This window comes from Schistocerca piceifrons, chromosome X (genome assembly GCF_021461385.2).
Source record: "Schistocerca piceifrons isolate TAMUIC-IGC-003096 chromosome X, iqSchPice1.1, whole genome shotgun sequence".
NCBI classification, from domain to species: Eukaryota; Metazoa; Arthropoda; class Insecta; order Orthoptera; family Acrididae; genus Schistocerca; species Schistocerca piceifrons.
Window position 1 is genome coordinate 721,468,644 of NC_060149.1, and position 20,047 is coordinate 721,488,690.

At 43.1% G+C, this 20,047-nt stretch overlaps 1 protein-coding gene and 1 non-coding gene across 2 annotated transcripts in view; both read left to right on the forward strand.

Moving 5' to 3' along the window:
• LOC124722674 (protein tipE) overlaps positions 1 to 20,047 on the forward strand; it is a 512,209-nt gene that overhangs the window by 139,827 nt on the left and 352,335 nt on the right. The window lies entirely within an intron of this gene.
• On the forward strand, positions 18,997 to 19,102 carry LOC124723918. Its single transcript, XR_007006577.1, has one exon. It is a non-coding gene; the product is annotated as a U6 spliceosomal RNA (small nuclear RNA).

Genomic DNA, 20,047 nt, shown 5'->3' on the forward strand with positions numbered 1-20,047 from the left:
TGGAATAAAGTAGGCGTAGGTATGTAAGTGGAGGATTTTTCCTGTGTAAAATTAGAATTTGAATCCAAAAAGCAGCAGCTGTGCTTACTTTTGGGAAATGGCAAACGAATACCGACCGAGAAATTCACAGATAGTTCCGGTGGGCGACATCTTAGGTAAATGTGCAGGTAAGGGAATCAGTGGGAATCGGTCGCTCACAAATTCCTCGCCACTTGTGGTCGTTAGCTGCGCTGCTGAAATATCACATGTGGTATTACTCAAAGGAACAGCAGAACCACGTGCTCAAAGGTTTTCTTTATGTAGCAGTTTCAGTTTAGATTGTTTCTATAACAGTAGCAAGCGCTAAACTGACCTAAAAATCACGGTATGGGGAATCTTCTTCCTGGAGACTGATCATTCTGCTCCTTTTTGGCTCATTCATATGCTGATATTGCGAAGTTTTAAATCGAAGAGGCATTTTTGCTCTTGCTTTCACACCAGTCCACAGAGAGCAGAAAAAAAGCAACGCAATCAATTCTCTTTCAACAACAGTTCAGACAACAATACAACAGATTTCTCCTCTCACTGCTAACGTTCACAGTGACGTTCACAGTGCACACTACCCATAGCCTTACAAACTGACGGAGAAGTTGCAATTTATGTCAGAAAAATCATTTAATAGCTCGCCGTAAAGTGGATTCTTTAAAACATAAGGTTCAATTAAAGTTCGTTAATATGAAAAGAATCCACTCGCCACTCAGTAGAATATTATGACATTACAGGAGAAACAGTGGCCGGTGAGGGGAGTAGCTTTAACCTGGAGGAGCGGACGGTGAAGGGTACAGTGGCTTCTTTCTCCCCGAGCAAAATATGGTCCATCAGACCGGATAAATAAATCATAGCGTCCTCATTTGGGTATCTACCATGGCTTTATAATTTTTTACCTTCCGGATACTTTTTCTGAGTGCAACTCAGCCCAAAATATTACCCTAGTTTGAAAAACAAAAGCGGAGTGACTTAATAAAGACGTGGTGTGGGTCTACTAATAACTTTATACTCTTCCAAAACCACACATCCTTACAAATTTATATAACGTACAATAAATGTAAATATGTACACTGAGGACTTAAAACGAAGGGTAGTTAATCTGAAGATGTTTTTCCATATTTAGTGAAATCATTGATTTGAGAATAACTTGACTGAATGGAAAGATGTTTCTGAATGGGTACAGGGAATACTTGCTTTGAAAAAAATAAACGATACTGTTGAATTACAGCTCTATAACGCCATTTCCTAGAGGACAGAAAACATCGAAAAAGGTCAGAATATCCAAAAGGACGAGTACATTTTTAATTTTGAAGAAACACTGTAAAACACACTTCCCTGGTACGTTCCATGCATAGACGACATTATATTTACGACATAACCTTTCTTTAGCGCCTCTAAAATGAGTGCACGATGGCTATGTTCTCGGCACGGAGAGCTGAAAGACCTGTCGGCTGTGTGACGGCTGGGAGAAAGCCTCAATTGCTTCCCCCAACGGCACCCTCTCAGGTCCTATGCAATTGAGCCATTTGTTCTTAGTGCTGGAACCTTAAAGTTCGGAAGACTCACAGACAGATGGCACACATGGTTTCACATCCTCTTCGGACAATTGACGAATGGAGCGACATTAACAAAAATTAGGGAAAAGCAAGTGCTAATCTAAATTTTGCGATTGGTCGTAATGAGCAGACTACCCCCAAAAGCAACCAACATTACAGAAAAGGCAACAGAAGATCGAAATGCGTGTATCACCAAAAGAAATCTACTGGGACAACTGACACAGGGACTGGTGCAATGCCGGGCGCCAATAGAAGAGACGAACATTGAAACGTGTACGAGGAAATATAAGCAGGAAGAGTACAGAAATAACATACAGCATCTCTTCATGTTCCAAAAGATTCTAAAAGCCCTAAAAATGTGATAAAATTGGCTACTGGCGAGTTTTATTCAGATCCCTGGCATATTCATAAGTTCCATCTAAGTACAGGCATAGTCTCTGATGGAAAAAAATCAATTAGCCACACTTTTTGAAAGAGTGATTTAGGCCTATATCACCGTAACCAGTCTCAAGCCTAGGTTTATCGTGCGTCGGCAGCAAGTAACTCCCGTACAAATTTCACATGTTTATCCTATAATAACACAAAATTCGTGAGCTTTTAGTTTACGAAAGCTTTTGCGTTATATTGAAGGTCTATATATGATAATTATGCAACTTGAGGAAGGTCTTACTTTATACATTACAACACAAAGGTCTGCTTCATCGATGGGTGACATGCTAAATCATAAACTAGATTAAGGACAAGATGTTTATATCTGACGTCATATCAGCTGAGAGATTGGATCGTATGTACCAAAGAACAGAGTGGTACGGTGATGGAATACTTTTACGGCTGACATCCATTCCTGCAACGTTTACTTTTCCTACCCGAGATCGTGATGAAAGTTAAACGTTTAACTTTTAAAGATTGATAGAAATGTCCAATGAAGAACTTTTTGTTGTTCACAGTACACTGTTTAGTTTTTGTTTTAGAAAATTTTATGGCGATATTAATAATTAAAAATTGAAGGAACTGAAGAAATTTCTGGTTATCCATTCATAATACAGTCAGATCTTTTATGATTTTGGCCGTATATTCCTAACTCTTCCGAAAAACTTCTTCCTTAGCAAGAATATCTGAGTGACCACCATCAAACGTTCATTTCTGAGGAAGAGGATGTGGAACAAAAATGGAAAAAATTCAGAAACATCGTCCAGTACGCCTTAGATAAGTTCGTACCGACTAAGGTCCAAAGCGAGGGGAAAGATCCACCGTGGTATAACAATCATGTACGAAAGGTACTGCGGAAACAAAGAAAGCTTCATCATAGGTTTAAGAGTAGTCGAATCATAGCTGATAAGGAAAAGCTGAACGAAGCGAAAAAGAGCGTAAAGAGAGCAATGAGAGAAGCATTCAACGAATTCGAACATAAAACATTGGCAAACAATCTAAACAAGAACCCTAAAAAGTTTTGGTCATATGTAAAATCGGTAAGCGGATCTAAATCCCCTATTCAGTCACTCGTTGACCACGATGGCACCGAAACAGAGGACGACCGAAGAAAGGCAGAAATACTGAATTCAGTGTTCCGAAACTGTTTCACTGCGGAAAATCGTAACACGGTCCCTGACTTCAGCCGTCCCACGGACGCCAAAATGGAAAATATTGAAATAAACGATATCGGAATTGAAAAACAACTGCTATCACTTAGTAGCGGAAAAGCATCCGGACCAGACGAGATACCCTTAAGATTCTACAGTGATTATGCTAAAGAACTTGCCCCCTTTCTATCAGCAATTTATCGTAGATCGCTGGAAGAACGTAAAGTACCTAGCGACTGGAAGAAAGCGCAGGTCGTTCCCATTTTCAAGAAGGGTCATAAATCAGATGCGAATAATTATAGGCCTATTTCGCTTACGTCAATCTGTTGTAGAATAATGGAACATGTTTTGTGTTCTCTTATTATGACGTTCTTAGATAATACAAATCTCCTTCATCATAACCAACATGGATTCCGCAAACAGAGATCATGTGAAACTCAGCTCGCCCTATTTGCCCAAGAAATTCACAGTGCCGTAGACACTGGCGAGCAGATTGATGCCGTATTCCTGGACTTCAGGAAGGCATTTGATACGGTTCCGCACTTACGTTTAGTGAAAAAAATACGAGCTTACGGAATATCGGACCAGGTTTGTGATTGGATTCAGGATTTCCTAGAAGAAAGAACACAACATGTCATTCTTAACGGTTCAAAATCTGCAGATGTAGAGGTAATTTCGGGAGTACCGCAGGGAAGCGTGATAGGACCTTTATTGTTTACAATATACATAAATGACTTAGTTGACAACATCGGTAGCTCCGTGAGGCTATTTGCAGATGTTGTCTACAAGAAAGTAGCAACATCAGAAGACTCGTACGTACTCCAGGAGGACCTGCAGAGGATTAATGCATGGTGCGACAGCTGGCAGCTTTCCCTAAACGTAGATAAATGTAATATAATGCGCATACATAGGGGCAGAAATCCATTCCAGTACGATTATGCCATAGGTGGTAAATCATTGGAAGCGGTAACGACCGTAAAATACTTAGGAGTTACTATCCGGAGCGATCTGAAGTGGAATAATCACATAAAACAAATAGTGGGAAAAGCAGGCGCCAGGCTGAGATTCATAGGAAGAATTCTAAGAAAATGTGACTCATCGACGAAAGAAGTAGCTTACAAAACGCTTGTCCGTCCGATTCTTGAGTATTGCTCATCAGTATGGGACCCTTACCAGGTTGGATTAATAGAAGAGATAGACATGATCCAGCGAAAAGCAGCGCGATTCGTCATGGGGACATTTAGTCAGCGCGAGAGCGTTACGGAGATGCTGAACAAGCTCCAGTGGCGGACACTTCAAGAAAGGCGTTACGCAATACGGAGAGGTTTATTATCGAAATTACGAGAGAGCACATTCCGGGAAGAGATGGGCAACATATTACTACCACCCACATATATCTCGCGTAATGATCACAACGAAAAGATCCGAGAAATTAGAGCAAATACGGAGACTTATAAGCAGTCGTTCTTCCCACGCACAATTCGTGAATGGAACAGGGAAGGGGGGATCAGATAGTGGTACAATAAGTACCCTCCGCCACACACCGTAAGGTGGCTCGCGGAGAATAGATGTAGATGTAGATGTAGATGATTTAACATTTCTAAGTCCAGTGCTACGCACTGTACCTCCGTATTGGGCCAAATGAACAGCAAGAGTTGTGATCGTGGATAAAACAATGACGTCAGTAAGTTACGGAATAAAAACATCGAAATATGACATTCTGTTCTGATGCGATCGGAAAGTAATCACAGTAGTGTAACTTAAATGAAACTCGTTGTCAGTGTCACCGAGCCGATAATTGACCAGTGACCTGTGGAGTTGCAAAGGCGCATTTGGATTCCTAGGGCTTTGTCGAAGCGTATATGGAGATGATTGATTGTCGCTGGACGGCATCGGTGACTGGTGTATGACGGCAGGCGCATTTTCTCCGCTTTGAGGGACTGTCAGCGTCGGCGGTCTGTGATTGGCTGCCACACGTCTGTGTACTTAACGTCAATCCAGGTCATAGCCGCCGGGTCGCCTGAGAGCTCAGTAAACCACCGTTTCTGCAGCCTAACTATAAGCGTGATGATGCGTTCTACATTTGTTATCTGACTGATGGAAGTTGTATCAGAACTATTTCTCCCTCTTTGTAATGAGTTTCCGTATGCGTTGGTACTCGCCCATGGCAGCCTGCGAATACGCCGAAAGCCACATACGATGAGTCACGCTATCTGATAACAGGATATTTAATTATTTTCACTGACGACTAATTCCTCCGAATAACTTTGAATATACAGTTCAGACAAATTTAAAAATATACACAAACTTCCATTTCTATCAGTCTTTAAAAAAAGTAAATCTTTAGGCGTACCATGTCAATTTACTTCCAGCGGAAAGATTCATTAACATTTCTAGACAATCCACTGAAATACTTACATACTCCATACCGAGACACTCAAGTCAGCGAAGTGACTTCGAATAAGAAACTTGCAACAGATAGCCAAACAACCCCGGTAAATATTGATGTATGACCATTTCATTTCATCTTCAAGTTAGATCGGTAACCTAAAGAATGGTCAAAAATAGATTATATCGCTTTTTTGCTGTCTCTGGGTACTGAAGTTGCGTTTAAGGTTTTACGAAGTCGCTTTTTAGTATATGAACCAAACTGAGCGGGTCGCGCACTGGTTAAGACTCGCGTATCAGAGCATTAGGCAGCCTATCAGTTCACCTTCAGGCCTTCCTGGTTTAGGTTTCCAGTAGCTTTCCTAGATCGCTTAAGGCAAATTCCGAGATTATTCCTTTGAAAATGACACGATGCCATTCTTGCATAATAGTGCTCCGCTTCTAATGACTTAATCGGTGACGGCACTTTAAACCCTAATCTTTCATTCTTCGTTTCGTGCGGGAACCAACTCTCAGCATCTTCAAGATTACGTGTGCGCACTGTCTCGCCAAGTGAAGTGTTTTTTATAGCACAGTGCGCTGTCCTCCTAAAAATTCTAAAGGGATAACCTCGTCATTCACAACGTAACAGATGAACAAAATGAAATGAAATGATCGTATGACATTAATGGCCGAGGGAGTTCGGCCGCCGAGTTGCACATCTTAGCCGGCCGGTGTGGCGGAGTGGTTTTAGGCGCTTCAGCCTGGAACCGCGTGACCGCTACGGTCGCAGGTTCAAATCCTGCCTCGGGCATGGATGTTTGTGATGTCCTTAGGTTAGTTAGGTTTAAGTAGTTCTAAGTTCTAGGTGACTGATGACCTCAGAGCCATTTGAACCATTTTTGCAAGTCTTATTGCATCTTATTGCAGGTGACGCCACATTGGGTAACTCGCGATTCGGTGATGATGATGGTGATGAGGGCAGCACAACACTCTGTCCATGAGCGGAGAAAATCTCCAACCTAGCCGGGAATCGAACCCGGTCCCGCTCCATGGGAGGCAAACATGTTACCAAATTTTTGTATCTCGTTTTGTTCGTTGTTGGTCGTTGAATTTGTTCCGGGCGGACATCCCATGATTGTTGCTCAAGTTAGTCGTAGATCCAATAACTAAGTCTTTTTATCACAGAGGGCAGCTAACCCTCTACTCATCTAAGTAGGCTGACAGATGAACAAAGTAGACAATATACTTAGCGACACGACGCAAGATTATATAGAAATATAAAATACGCTATGTCCGAAACAAGCCGCTAAGCATCACCTAATAAGTTCCAAAAATGGTTCAAATGGCTCTGAGCACTATGGGACTTAACATCTGAGTTCATCAGTCCCCTAGAACTTAGAACTACTTAAACCTAACTAACCTACGGACATCACACACATCCATGCCCGAGGCAGGATTCGAACCTGCGACCGTAGCGGTCGCGCGGTTCCAGACTGAAGCGCCTAGAACCGCTCGGCCACACCGGCCGGCACCTAAAAAGTAATTGGCAATTTTAGTGCCTTACTGCCTCCGTTCACTGCATCGTGCTATACACTGACTTGATCAAAGTCATGGGACAGCTATATGCACATATAGAGATGGCCCTAGTATTGTGTACACAAGGTATAAAAGGGCAGCGCATTGGCAGAGCCGTCATCTGAAAGCGTGTCTGACGTAGTTATGGCTCCACGACGGGAATTAACAGACTTTTGAACGGAGAATGGTAGCTGGACCTGGACGAATGGGACATTTCATGTACGAAATCGTTAGGGAGTTAAATATTCGGAGTTCCACATTGTCAAGAGTGTGTCGAGAATATCAAATTTCAGGCTTTAGCTGTCACCATGGGCAACGCAGTGGCCTTTACTTAACGACAAATAGCAGCGGCGTTTGCGTAGAGTTGTCATCGTTAACATACAAGCAACACTGCTTGAAATAGCGACAGAAATGAATGTGGGACGTATGACGAATATATCCCTTAGGACAGTGAGATGAAATTTGACTTTAATGGGCTCTGGCAGCAAATGACCGACGCGAGTGCCTTTGCTAACACGACATCGTCTGCAACGCCTCTACTGGGCTCGTGGCTATATCGATTGGACCCTAGACGACTGGAAAGTCATCGTCTGGTCAGATGAGTCCAGATTTCGGTTGGTAAAAGGCGCTAGTAGGGTTCAAGAGTGCCAAAGACTCCACGAAGGCATGGATCCATGTCGTCAAGGCACTGTGCAGTTTGGTGGTGGCTCCATAATGGTTGGTTGGTTGATTTGGAGGAGGGGACCAAAGTGCGAGGTGATCGGTCCTGTAGGGTTAGGGAAGGATGGGGAAGGAAGTCGCCCGTGCCATTTGAAAGGAACCATCCCGGAATTTTCTTGGAGCGGTTTCGGGAAATCACGGAAAACCTAAATCAAGATGTACGGGCACGGGTTTGAACCGTCGTCCTTCCGAATGCGAGTCCAGTGTGCTAACCATTGCGCCACCTCGCTCGGTGCTCCATAATCGTGTGGGCTGTTTTTACATCAAATGGACTGGATCCTCTGGTACAAATGAACCGATCATTGACGGGAAATGAGTAAGTTCGGCTACTTGGAGACCGTTTGCAGCCATTCATGGATTCCACGTTCTCAAACAATGATGAAATTTTTATGGATGACAGTACACCATGTCACCGGGTCACAATTGTCGCGATTAGGTTCAAAAACGAATGATTTTGCCATCCAGATCGGCCGGCATGAATCGCATAGAACATTTATGAGGCATAGCCAGGAGGTCAGTTCGTTCACAAAATCCTTCACCGGAAACATTTTCACAATTATGAACGGCTATAGAGGCAGCATGATTCAGTATTTCTGCAAGGTACTTCCAGTGACTTTGTGTGTCTATGTCACGTCGAGCTGATGCATTACACCGATAAAAAGGCCTTCGGAGACGGTATTATGACGCACCCCATGGTGTTTTTTCATCTCAGTGTAAACCTCTGCAATGAACGGGGCTAGGCGAACAACGTGAAGACCTGTACGGAAGATTTCTGCAGCCATTATCGAGAGATGACACATAGGAAGCAATATCGATGAAAGAATGGAAAAAGAATGAACAATTAGAAAAACAGAGCTAGTTAAAGAAGGAACTTTGAGAGCTAACCCTTCGTGATACTCTACGCAACGGGAAGGCCTAGTTACGTTGAGGGCATCTTCATCGAGGCGAAAAAATTCGACAATCATAGAAGACAGTCTGACCAACACGCAACACGGACATACTTCGCCTTGTAAACATTCTTGGCCGGCCTGAGTAGCCGAGAGGTTCTAGGCGCTACAGTCAGGAACCGCGCGACCGCTGCGGTCGCGGGTTCGAATCCTGCATCGTGCATGGATGTGTGTGATGTCCTTAGGTTAGTTATGTTTAAGTAGTTCTGAGTTCTAGGGGACTGATGGCCTCAGAAGTTAAGTCCCATAGAGCTCAGAGCCATTTGAACCATTTTGTGAACATTCTTGTACAAATATCTTTTATGGAATCCTGATTTCAGGCTCATATGCAAACCACTGGCGTAGTACTGTACTTCTCCTTTCTGCTGTGCCGTATCCTAAGAAGGCTATAACGCAAGAGGAAGTCACCTAAATATAGTCAGTGCTGTTTATCGTGATAATATGTGCCTTTTAATTCTCAGCATGTACAGGTTAATGAAGCAGATAATAGATATTTATTCTTTTGGTGCAAAAAACAAGTACATTATTACACACCGATGATTAAAGGCAACAGGCAATCTGGTTATGAAATGAATTAATGTTTCAGTAATCAGCACAGAAACAGCCAATAGTCTGAATGAAACGTCATTGGCTGTCATTAAAAAGGAAACGTTCAGAATATGGTTCTATTAGATAAAAGAATCTGACAAAATAAAAAGATTAATAAATTATATCTATTTATAATTTAAACATGAATGTGTAGTGCAACAGATATTAGCTATTGAGACTGATTGTAAGAGATGAATCGGAGGTTCATTGAATTCATTCCTACGTTGAAGACCGTAGTTCTGGTGCACCAGCCACCAAAGGTTAGTCTATGAAATCCGTACTACTTGGCGTACGAACGAGGAAGCTATCAAATAGCGCAAAGTCCAGCAACGAATTGCTGTCTAGTGTGGCGACCACTCGGTTCTGCGTTGCATAATACTGGCTGCAGGCGGTTTTTCAAACCTGTTTGCGTCGGTTTCAGGCTGATTTTCATTTCTACTTCAGCAACACGGCTAAAGCACGGAATAACCTAGGCCACTGAACAGCGGTTTCATGATGCACAAATAAAACTTTTTACTTAATTCCACCTACGACGTGAAGCTGATCTCCACGTAATGTTGTGACCTCAACAGATACTGACACAGAAGTAGCGGCTACCCCAGCCATACATTTGTTAAATCAATGCAGCGTTTTCCCACTTAGACTGCATTTATTTAAATTATTGCTCCGTTCGATACCAGTTACGGCCTTTAAAACCATTATCCTATTTTTAGCTAGAAAACGATGCGATACGTATAAAAATGGCAGCACCTAGAGTGAATACGCTACCACTTTCATTCGTATAGCACTATTTTAAATCAAACACTTGATAGTGGCTTAAAACTCCCAAACTAACCCTGCCATGAAGAAGAAAATTAAATAAACGTAGACTAAAATGCTGCATTCATTTAACTGTGGTTGACAATTTAGGTCACGAGTGCGGCACGAATTACATCGACCATAGTCATCGCTGTATCTCTTACCGTGGTGTGGCGCACATAACAAATCTTAGCCTCTGACTTCAGTTAGATAAAATTACTGTGGCAGGGAGCGTAATCAACGGAGGAAACACGTCCGTCTTTGAATAACAAATTGGTGGATTAAGGTATCCTTATCAAAGTGCTCCTGGCAACAAGGATCTAATGACTATATTGCTATTTAGGATAGCGGTTTCCCCGTAAGTATGACATATGGTGCTGCATTGCCACAGAACTGGCAAAATCGCCACCGTCTTAAAGCGACGTAGGTAAGCGCATGGACGAATTTGCAACACCAGGCTACGACGTGCAATTCTCCCAAGTGTCCCATTCTTCAGCGCCAGCTCGGACACTCATCCAAAGGCATGTGACTCATACGGCAGGCGAGAGATGCGATCCAGAGGCTATGAAATATTATTTCCAATATAATTACAGTATTTAGTCTGAAGGTGACTCGAAATGCAGCTTCAAGATGTCGCTGTCATATGGCTGACAACCTAAGAAAACTTCAATAGTGGAATTCGCCAGAAAGCCTACGTTCTGAGTTATCCCGTACCTTGTGAGATTGTTTGTTTTGTTTTTTTGTTTGATGGTATTTGCAGATAGCATATTCAATGAAAACTGGACTCACATTCGGGAGAACGGTAGTTCGTATCTCAACCTGACTGTCCACAGTTAGGTTTTCCAGTGCGAGCTTGTTCTATGCCTCTAATACCATAATCGTCGACGTGATGCTAACCTTAATCTTCTTTCATTACGTACCCAAATAGTACTACCTAGCAAATAAATGTACTCTAAAATTTACTTCTTGATTCAAATTTACATGGCAAAATGGTTCAAATGCCTCTTGGCACTATGTAACTTGACATATGAGGTCATCAGTCCCTTAGACTTAGAACTATTTAAACTTAACTAACCTAAGGACATCACACACCCCGCCCGAGGCAGGATTCGAACCTGCAGCCGGCCGGAGTGGCCGTGCGGTTCTAGGCGCTACAGTCTGGAGCCGAGCGACCGCTGCGGTCGCAGGTTCGAATCCTGCCTCGGGCATGGATGTGTGTGATGTCCTTAGGTTAGTTTGGTTTAAGTAGTTCTAAGTTCTAGGGGACTGATGACCTCAGAAGTTAAGTCCCATAGTACTCAGAGCCATTTGAACCAATTTTCGAACCTGCGACTGTAACAGCAGCGCGGTTCTGGACTGAAACGCCTAAAACCACTTGTCCACGGCGGCTATCCTTTACATGGCCAGAGAAGGCCATATTTATTTTGGGCCTGTAATAGTTAAAAAAAATCGAGATCAATAGAACGTCAAAAAGTTTCTTTAAAGAGCACAAGTTCTTTGATTTACTATTTTCAGGTACACTGTCCAGTGACATTCATGTGACCACTTGTCAAATGCCTTTGCAGCGCGGACCTGTGCTATACGTGCAGGAAGTGTGTCAGTGAGGTTATGGAAGGTGGGCAGAGGAATGTGGAGCTCTACTGCCATGGCCAGCTGCGTTAAGTTTCTTGGCTGAAGATGAATGGCGGGCACAGCCCGATTGAGGTGGTTCTACAGATTCTCTATTGGGTTTAAATCCACGAAGTTTGGTGGCCAGAAGAGTACGGCAAACTCACCATGGTGGTCTTAGGACACCACGCACGTACACTGCGAGCTGTGTGTCACGTTGCATTATTCTGTTGGCAGATGCCAACGTGCCCAGGAAAAACAAACTCCATGTAAGGATGGGCATAGTCCCCGAGGATAGATGCACACTTTTGTTCATCCGTTGTGCCTTCGAGAATGACGAGATCACGCAGGTAATGCCACGAAAACGTTACCCAGACCATAGCGCATCCTCCTCTAGCCTGGACCCTTCCGAAGATTTTTGCAAGGTGCTTGCTTTCAGGTTTCTCACTCTGTACACATTTACAGCCATCTGTACGACAAACATAAAGTATAATACGTGATTCGTCTGAAAAGACAACGTGTTCCCACTCCACGGACGTCCAGTCGTGCTATTGGCGAGCAAATTTCAGCCTTCGTTGCCCATGAACAACGGTAAACAGGTTCCTGCTGCGCAGGCAAAGTTCGCTGAGCAGTCGCGGGGAGACTATATTGACAGCGTCTTGGTTCATTTAGGTGGTCAGGTGCGCGTCTGTTCGCTCCTGTCATCTAATCTATGGTCAGTGGTGCACCGTAGTGATTTCGACACCGGTTCTGGATAGCGCCATTTTGCCTTGCACGGTATAGTTTAACTATGACTGCACGTGAACAGTTTACAAGCTTAGCCCTTTCAGAAATTCCTCCACTCTTGGTACAAACGCCAATGAGCATGCCCTTTTTGGACGTCAGATAAATCGTTCCGTTTCTACATTACGACAACGGCTGCACCAATTTTCTTGTCATCCACCCACCCACCTCCTTCCCCGCCCACGGAACCAACTCACTTTACATACGTTCCGTTGCTAGTGCTGCATCTTTCCGTCTGTGGGTAGTTATTGCTCGTTGACGTCGAACATAGTCGGCGGTCATATAAGTGTGACTGGATCGTGTATAACGACGTTCTTGCAAATAGGAGCGTCAGTAATTGAAACTAAATAAATGCTCTGAGTTTACAGATATAATCACAAGGGGTCGTAGTTTTAAGTTCCTATGAGACCAAACTGCTGAAGTCATCAGTCCCTAGGCTTACACACTACTTAATCTAACTTAAACTAATTTACGCTAAGGACAACACACACACCCATGCCCGAGGGAGGACTCGAATATCCGACGGTGGTAGTCGAGCGAACCGTGGCAACGCGCCCTAGACCTCGTATCTACCCCGTGCGACATCACAAGAGTGGATGGGTGGAGTGGAGAATATAGCGACCCGGCAATGACACACGATGCTAACCATATCAATAATACGCATTGTTCAAATGGTTCAAATGGCTCTAAGCACTATGAGACTTAACGTCTGAGGTCATCAGTCCCCTAGACTGAGAACTACTTAAACCTAACTAACCTAAGTCCATCACACACATCCATGCCCGAGGCAGGATTCGAACCTGCGACCGTCACAGGAGTGCGGCTCCGGGGTGAAGCGCCTAGAACCGCTCGGCCACAGCGGCCGGCATACGCCATGTCTGCAGCGTATTCTCCGTTTAAGTGAATGGACTGTGTACAACATCTTCTTTGTGAGTACATTCGATACACGAATAGGGTTCTTAATTCTCTACGAAGTACTCATGGTTCCATAACATATTCCAGTCACAAATCCTTTCGATGTGTCAGTAGGTATTGAATTTGGTGAACACGGTCGATATTCCATTAATTTTCATTTCAAATCCCCCAATTTTCCCATCGTCAAAGTACATTTTGGAACAGGTGTGTTAATCCTTGCAGCCTCTCAGCCGCCATGGTTTTTCTTTTATAAGCCAAGCTTCTTCCCAGAAATTTTTCAACCACTTGAAGCGGTAGACTTATATAGAATATCCTAATTACTCGTTATCAGGAGAAAGAAAACTGGCGCTCTACGGATCGGAGCGTGGAATGTCAGATCCCTTAATCGGGCAGGTAGGTTAGAAAATTTAAAAAGGGAAATGGTTCAAATGGCTCTGAGCACTATGAGACTTAACAGCTATGGTCATCAGTCCCCTAGAACTTAGAACTACTTAAACCTAACTAACCTAAGGACAGCACACAACACCCAGTCATCACGAGGCAGAGAAAATCCCTGACCCCGCCGGGAATCGAACCCGGAAACCCGGGCGTGGGAAGCGAGAACGCTACCGCACGACCACGAGCTGCGGACTAAGGGGAAATGGATAGGTTAAAGTTAGATATAGTGGGAATTAGTGAAGTTCGGTGGTAGGAGGAACAAGACTTCTGGTCAGGTGACTACAGGGTTATAAACACAAAATCAAATAGGGGTAATTCAGGAGTAGGTTTCATAGTGAATAGGAAAATAGGAATGCGGCTAAGCTACTACAAACAGCATAGTGAACGCATTATTGTGGCAAAGATAGATACGAAGCCCACGCCTACTACAGTAGTACAAGTTTATATGCCAACTAGCTCTGCAGATGACGAAGAAATTGAAGAAATGTATGATGAAATAAAGGAAATTATTCAGATAGTGAAGGGTGACGAAAATTTAATAGTCATGGGTGACTGGAATTCGGTAGTAGGAAAAGGGAGAGAAGGAAATGTAGTAGGTGAATATGGATTGGGGCTAAGAAATGAAAGAGGAAGCTGCCTGGTAGAATTTTGCACAGAGCATAAGTTAATCATAGCTAACACTTGGTTCAAGAAACATAAAAGAAGGTTGTATACATGGAAGAATCCTGGAGATACTAAAAGGTATCAGATAGATTATATAATGGTAAGACAGAAATTTAGGAACCAGGTTTTAAATTGTAAGACATTTCTAGGAGCAGATGTGGACTCTGACCACAATCTATTGGTTATGATCTGTAGATTAAAACTGAAGAAACTGCAAAAAGGTGGGAATTTAAGGAGATGGGACCTGGATAAACCGACTAAACCAGAGGTTGTACAGAGTTTCAGGGAGAGCATAAGGGAACAATTGACAGGAATGGGGGACAGAAATACTGTAGAAGAAGAATGGGTAGCTCTGAGGGATGAAGTAGTGAAGGCAGCAGAGGATCAAATAGGTAAAAACACGAGGGCTAGTAGGAATCCTTGGGTAACAGAAGATATATTGAATTTAATTGATGAAAGGAGAAAATATAAAAGTGCAGTAAATGAAGCAGGCAAAAAGGAATACAAATGTCTCAAAAATGAGATCGACAGGAAGTGCAAAATGGCTAAGCAGGGATGGCTAGAGGACAAATGTAAGGATGTAGAAGCGAGTATCACTAGGGGTAAGATAGATACTGCCTACAGGAAAATTAAAGAGACCTTCGGAGATAAGAGAACCACTTGCATGAATATCAAGAGCTCAGATGGAAACCCAGTTCTAAGCAAAGAAGGGAAAGCAGAAAGGTGGAAGGAGTTTATAGAGGGTCTATACAAGGGCGATGTACTTGAGGACAATATTACGGAAATGGAAGAGGATGTAGATGAAGATGAAATGGGAGATACAATACTGCGTGAAGAGTTTGACAGAGCACTGAAAGACCTGAGTCGAAACAAGTCCCCGGGAGTAGACAACACTCCATTGGCACTACTGTCGGCCTTGGGAGAGCCAGTCCTGACAAAACTCTACCATCTGGTGAGCAAGATGTATGAGACAGGCGAAATACCCTCAGACTACAAGAAGAATATAATAATTCCAATCCCAAAGAAAGCAGGTGTTGACAGATGTGAAAATTACCGAACTATCAGTTTAATAAGTCACAGCTGCAAAATACTAACGCGAATTCTTTACAGACGAATGGAAAAACTAGTAGAAGCCGACCTCGGGGAAGATCAGTTTGGATTCCGTAGAAATGTTGGAACACGTGAGGCAATACTGATCCTACGACTTATCTTAGAAGCTAGATTAAGGAAGGGGAAACCTAGATTTCTAGCATTTGTAGACTTAGAGAAAGCTTTTGACAATGTTGACTGGAATACTCTCTTTCAAATTATGAAAGTGGCAGGGGTAAAATACAGGGAGCGGAAGGCTATTTACAATTTGTACAGAAACCAGATGGCAGTTATAAGGGTCGAGGGGTATGAAAAGGAAGCAGTGGTTGGGAAGGGAGTGAGACAGGGTTGTAGTCTCTCCCCGATGTTATTCGGAGAAGGTATTAAAATCCATGGAGAAGAAATAAAAACTTTGAGATTCGCCAATGACATTGTAATTCTGTCAGAGACAGCAAAGGACTTGGAAGAGTAGTTGAACGGAATGGACATGGTCTTGAAAGGAGGATATAAGATGAACGTCAACAAAAGCAAAACGAGGATAATGGAATGTAGTCGAATAAAGTCGGGTGATGCTGAGGGAATTAGATTAGGAAATGAGACACTTAAAGTAGTAAAGGAGTTTTGCTATTTGGGGAGCAAAATAACTGATGATTGTCGAAGTAGAGAGGATATAAAATGTAGACTGGCAATGGCAAGGAGAGCATTTCTGAAGAAGAGAAGTTTGTTAACATCGAGTATAGGTTTAAGTGTCAGGAAGTCGTTTCTGAAAGTATTTGTATGGAGTGTAGCCATGTATGGAAGTGAAACATGGACGATAAATAGTTTGGACAAGAAGAGAATAGAAGCTTTCGAAATGTGGTGCTACAGAAGAATGCTGAAGATTAGATGGGTAGATCACATAACTAATGAGGAAGTATTGAATAGGATTGGGGAGAAGAGAAGTTTGTGGCACAACTTGACTAGAAGAAGGGATCAGTTGGTAGGACATGTTCTGAGGCATCAAGGGATCACCAATTTAGTATTGGAGGGCAGCGTGGAGGGTAAAAATCGTAGAGGGAGACCAAGAGAGGAATGCACTAAGCAGATTCAGAAGGATGTAGGTTGCGGTAGGTACTGGGAGACGAAGAAGCTTGCACGGGATAGAGTAGCATGGAGAGCTGCATCAAACCAGTCTCAGGACTGAAGACCACAACAACAACAACAACATTATTTTACCCATTGAAAGTCTACTATAAAATAACAGTTTTGTTTCTTCACCGTAAGCACGGCCATATTTGTATTCCCTCGCCCGTTTCTTAACTGTTAGAATCGAAGTAACAGACTGTTTGTAAACCTTCACCAATTTCCTATGAATTACTGTTGGCAAAAACAAAGAGTTCGAGTGGAACGTGGCATTCCAGTTTATCCATTTCAACGGAACGTATGCAACTCAGCGAACTTTAAAGCCAGTGTAAACTAAACTCTTACGTGGTTCAAACTGATATTTTGTTTACGTTAATATCAATATAACAAAAACAGAAAATCATTTATTTAGCCACAATATTCTTCCCAGGTTGAAAACTTTTCGCATTTCCCCCTAGACGTGTGCCAGCAGCGAAAGCAAGACTCTTATCTTTCCCTTAGCTCATTATTTAGGTTCAGCATAAACTCGTATTTGAAGTTTCCAACATTTTTAAAAGTACTGAAATTTTTGTTCACACCTTCACGCCGCAGCATGTGATATGAAAACCTTTCAAACGTTTCCATTGTTGCTAGTGCGAGTACCCTAACTAGGCAACGGCTTATTATCACCCCTATTGACGAATGTTGGACACCGGGACTGCGAAGTTACAATAGCGTACTGCCGAGTTCGCTTATTAGTGGATTCACCGAGGCGGGTGGTCGAGAAAAGCTCGTGAGCAGGAGTTTGTGGACGCTTGTGCGCAGAATGCTGGAACGAGCAAGCGGTACTGAGTTTATGTGCATGGGGCTGGCGTATGGAGGCGGTAGTTCCGCAGCTACGGTGGAGCAGCGCGTCGCCGCGTCCTATTAATTTAGCACGGAATACTCAATAAACCGCAGAATAGTTACCGCTCTATGGCGGGCTTGCTCTGGAGATTATCCGCGCCAGAATAAATTTAATTCAGGTCAGCTACATAAACCATAGTTTCTTTTGTAACTGTTTTAGATTTTTTCCTTCAGTACTCATAGTTGCTCCACGGTATTAAATATAGGGTGAAAATTAATGAAACCGACAAACTGCAGGGACGGATTCCTGACTGGAAATGGAAAAAAAGAAATCCTATGAGTAGGTGTCCAGAAATGAATTGTTGCTACGATAGATGGCACCGACAAATGAAAGTTCACCTGAGCACGAGCCATGTGTTCGTTGTGTGTTGCAGGCTGTAAGCAGCCGAATCGTCCGGAAAAAAGCGAGGTTCAAATGGCTCTAAGCACTATGGGACATAACATCTGAGGTCATCAGTCCCCTAGAACAACTTAAGCCTAACGACACCACACACATCCATGCCCGAGGCAGGATTCGAACCTGCGACCGTAGCAGCAGCGCGGTTCCGGTCTGAAGCGCCTAGAACCGCTCGGTCACAGAGGCGGGCGAACAAAGCGAGATGGCGTTTGTGTACTGCCAAACAGATTGAAACGGTCGAGAGGCAGCACGTCTATACCCTCACAGACACAACCACATCACACAAATTTTCAAGCGCTTGTTGGCCGTTTGTGTGATCATCAGTCCTTTCAGACAGACGAACGTGCAGAGAGACAGCGGACTGTGCGTACACCAGATTTGGAGAACCGGGTTCTAAGCATAATGAGACGAATCCTAGTACAATCTGCAAGTAAGCGACCTGCCAACATAGTGTAAGCCAAATCATAGCCGCTACTGTAATGAGTGCAAGGATTGTCATAGCGGATTTCTCTCTACGGGAAGGTTTCTTTTGATGGTTTTTGCACCAAACTATCACTGTTATGGGATTTCTGTCATCAGTCCTGTTTACCGACGAAGCAACTTTACCTGAACTTAAATCATCAAACTGCATAATCGTCCTCTGTGGGATACAGACACGGTACGTGGCCAGAGGAACTCTCATTCGTCAGCGCCATCTACCGTGGTAACGGTGCATTTCCAGACACATGTTCACAGGACATTTTTTCCTCCATTTTCAGCCACAAATTCGGTTTGTCGGTTTTATTAATGTTCACTCTGTCTTGGGGATTAAGTCGTTATTAACATACAGAGAAAAGTAAATGCAAACTATGCCTACCTTGCCGGCGATACGATCTAAAAAAAATTATACTATATCACTCAGCTGAGCTGTTGACTGCCCCGATAGCTGAGTGGCCGTACTTGCTTCGGCAGTACATATACTAAAATTGGAACGATACAGAGAAGATTAGCATGGCCCCTGCGCAAGGATGACATAGAAAAAAAAAAGTGGTCAGCGTGACCGATTGCCGTCCTACGGGCCAGGGTTCGATTCCCGGCTGGGTCGGTGATTTTCTCCGCTCAGGGACTGGGTGTTGTGCTGTCTTCATTTTCATTTCAACCCCATCTGGGGCGCAGGTCGCCCAATGTGGTGCCGAATGTAATAAGAACTGCACCAAGCTGGCCAGACCTGCCCCGCAAGGGGCCTCCCGGCCAATGACGCCAAACGCTCATTTCCATTTACCTGAGCTGTTAACTTCAAATAACTTTAGAAGCCATAAAGCTACTGAAGAATGATTTTTTGCCACTGATTGTAAGAGGGAAAGGTTAAAAACTTTACGAGATCAGAACAGAAAGCTTTTACATAAAAAATCAATTGATATTTCGACGTAAATTTTTTTTACTTCAGTGTACTTTCTTCAACTTTATTCTACCGAGTACATTCCATAAGTGAACTGCGACCCTAGAATGTCTGCTAAATACCAAACTACCGTTTCTATAACCTCTTCATTCAACTTACACGATTTCAGTTTTCAAAATTTCTTTTAATGTGCGGTAAGTCAGAAGCAGAGAAACGTGGTGAGTAGGACTGATGTTAGAACATAATATCTGTTTCGATACCCTCAGTCATCCCATTACCGTAGAATCTTGTTTGCAGGAGTTTCATTATCATCATGAAAGATGATCACATATTCGTCCGCATATTTGGCTCAGAATATATAAAGTTTATATACGTCAGTTATTGGTTTCTCTACTGCAATTAACATCATAGAACACACTGTACATAAATTTTACGTAAGATGCAATCAAATTTGCCGTTTCTTGTGCAGGTACACCAGATTAGACTCTCTGCTATGACGTTAAAGCGTTCATTGAGTGGGATTTAGGCACTAGCTCACCTCGAGTAATATTTCGACGTACAAAATCAGCTGGATAATTGCCGAATTATGAAAGTTGATTTCCTAATGA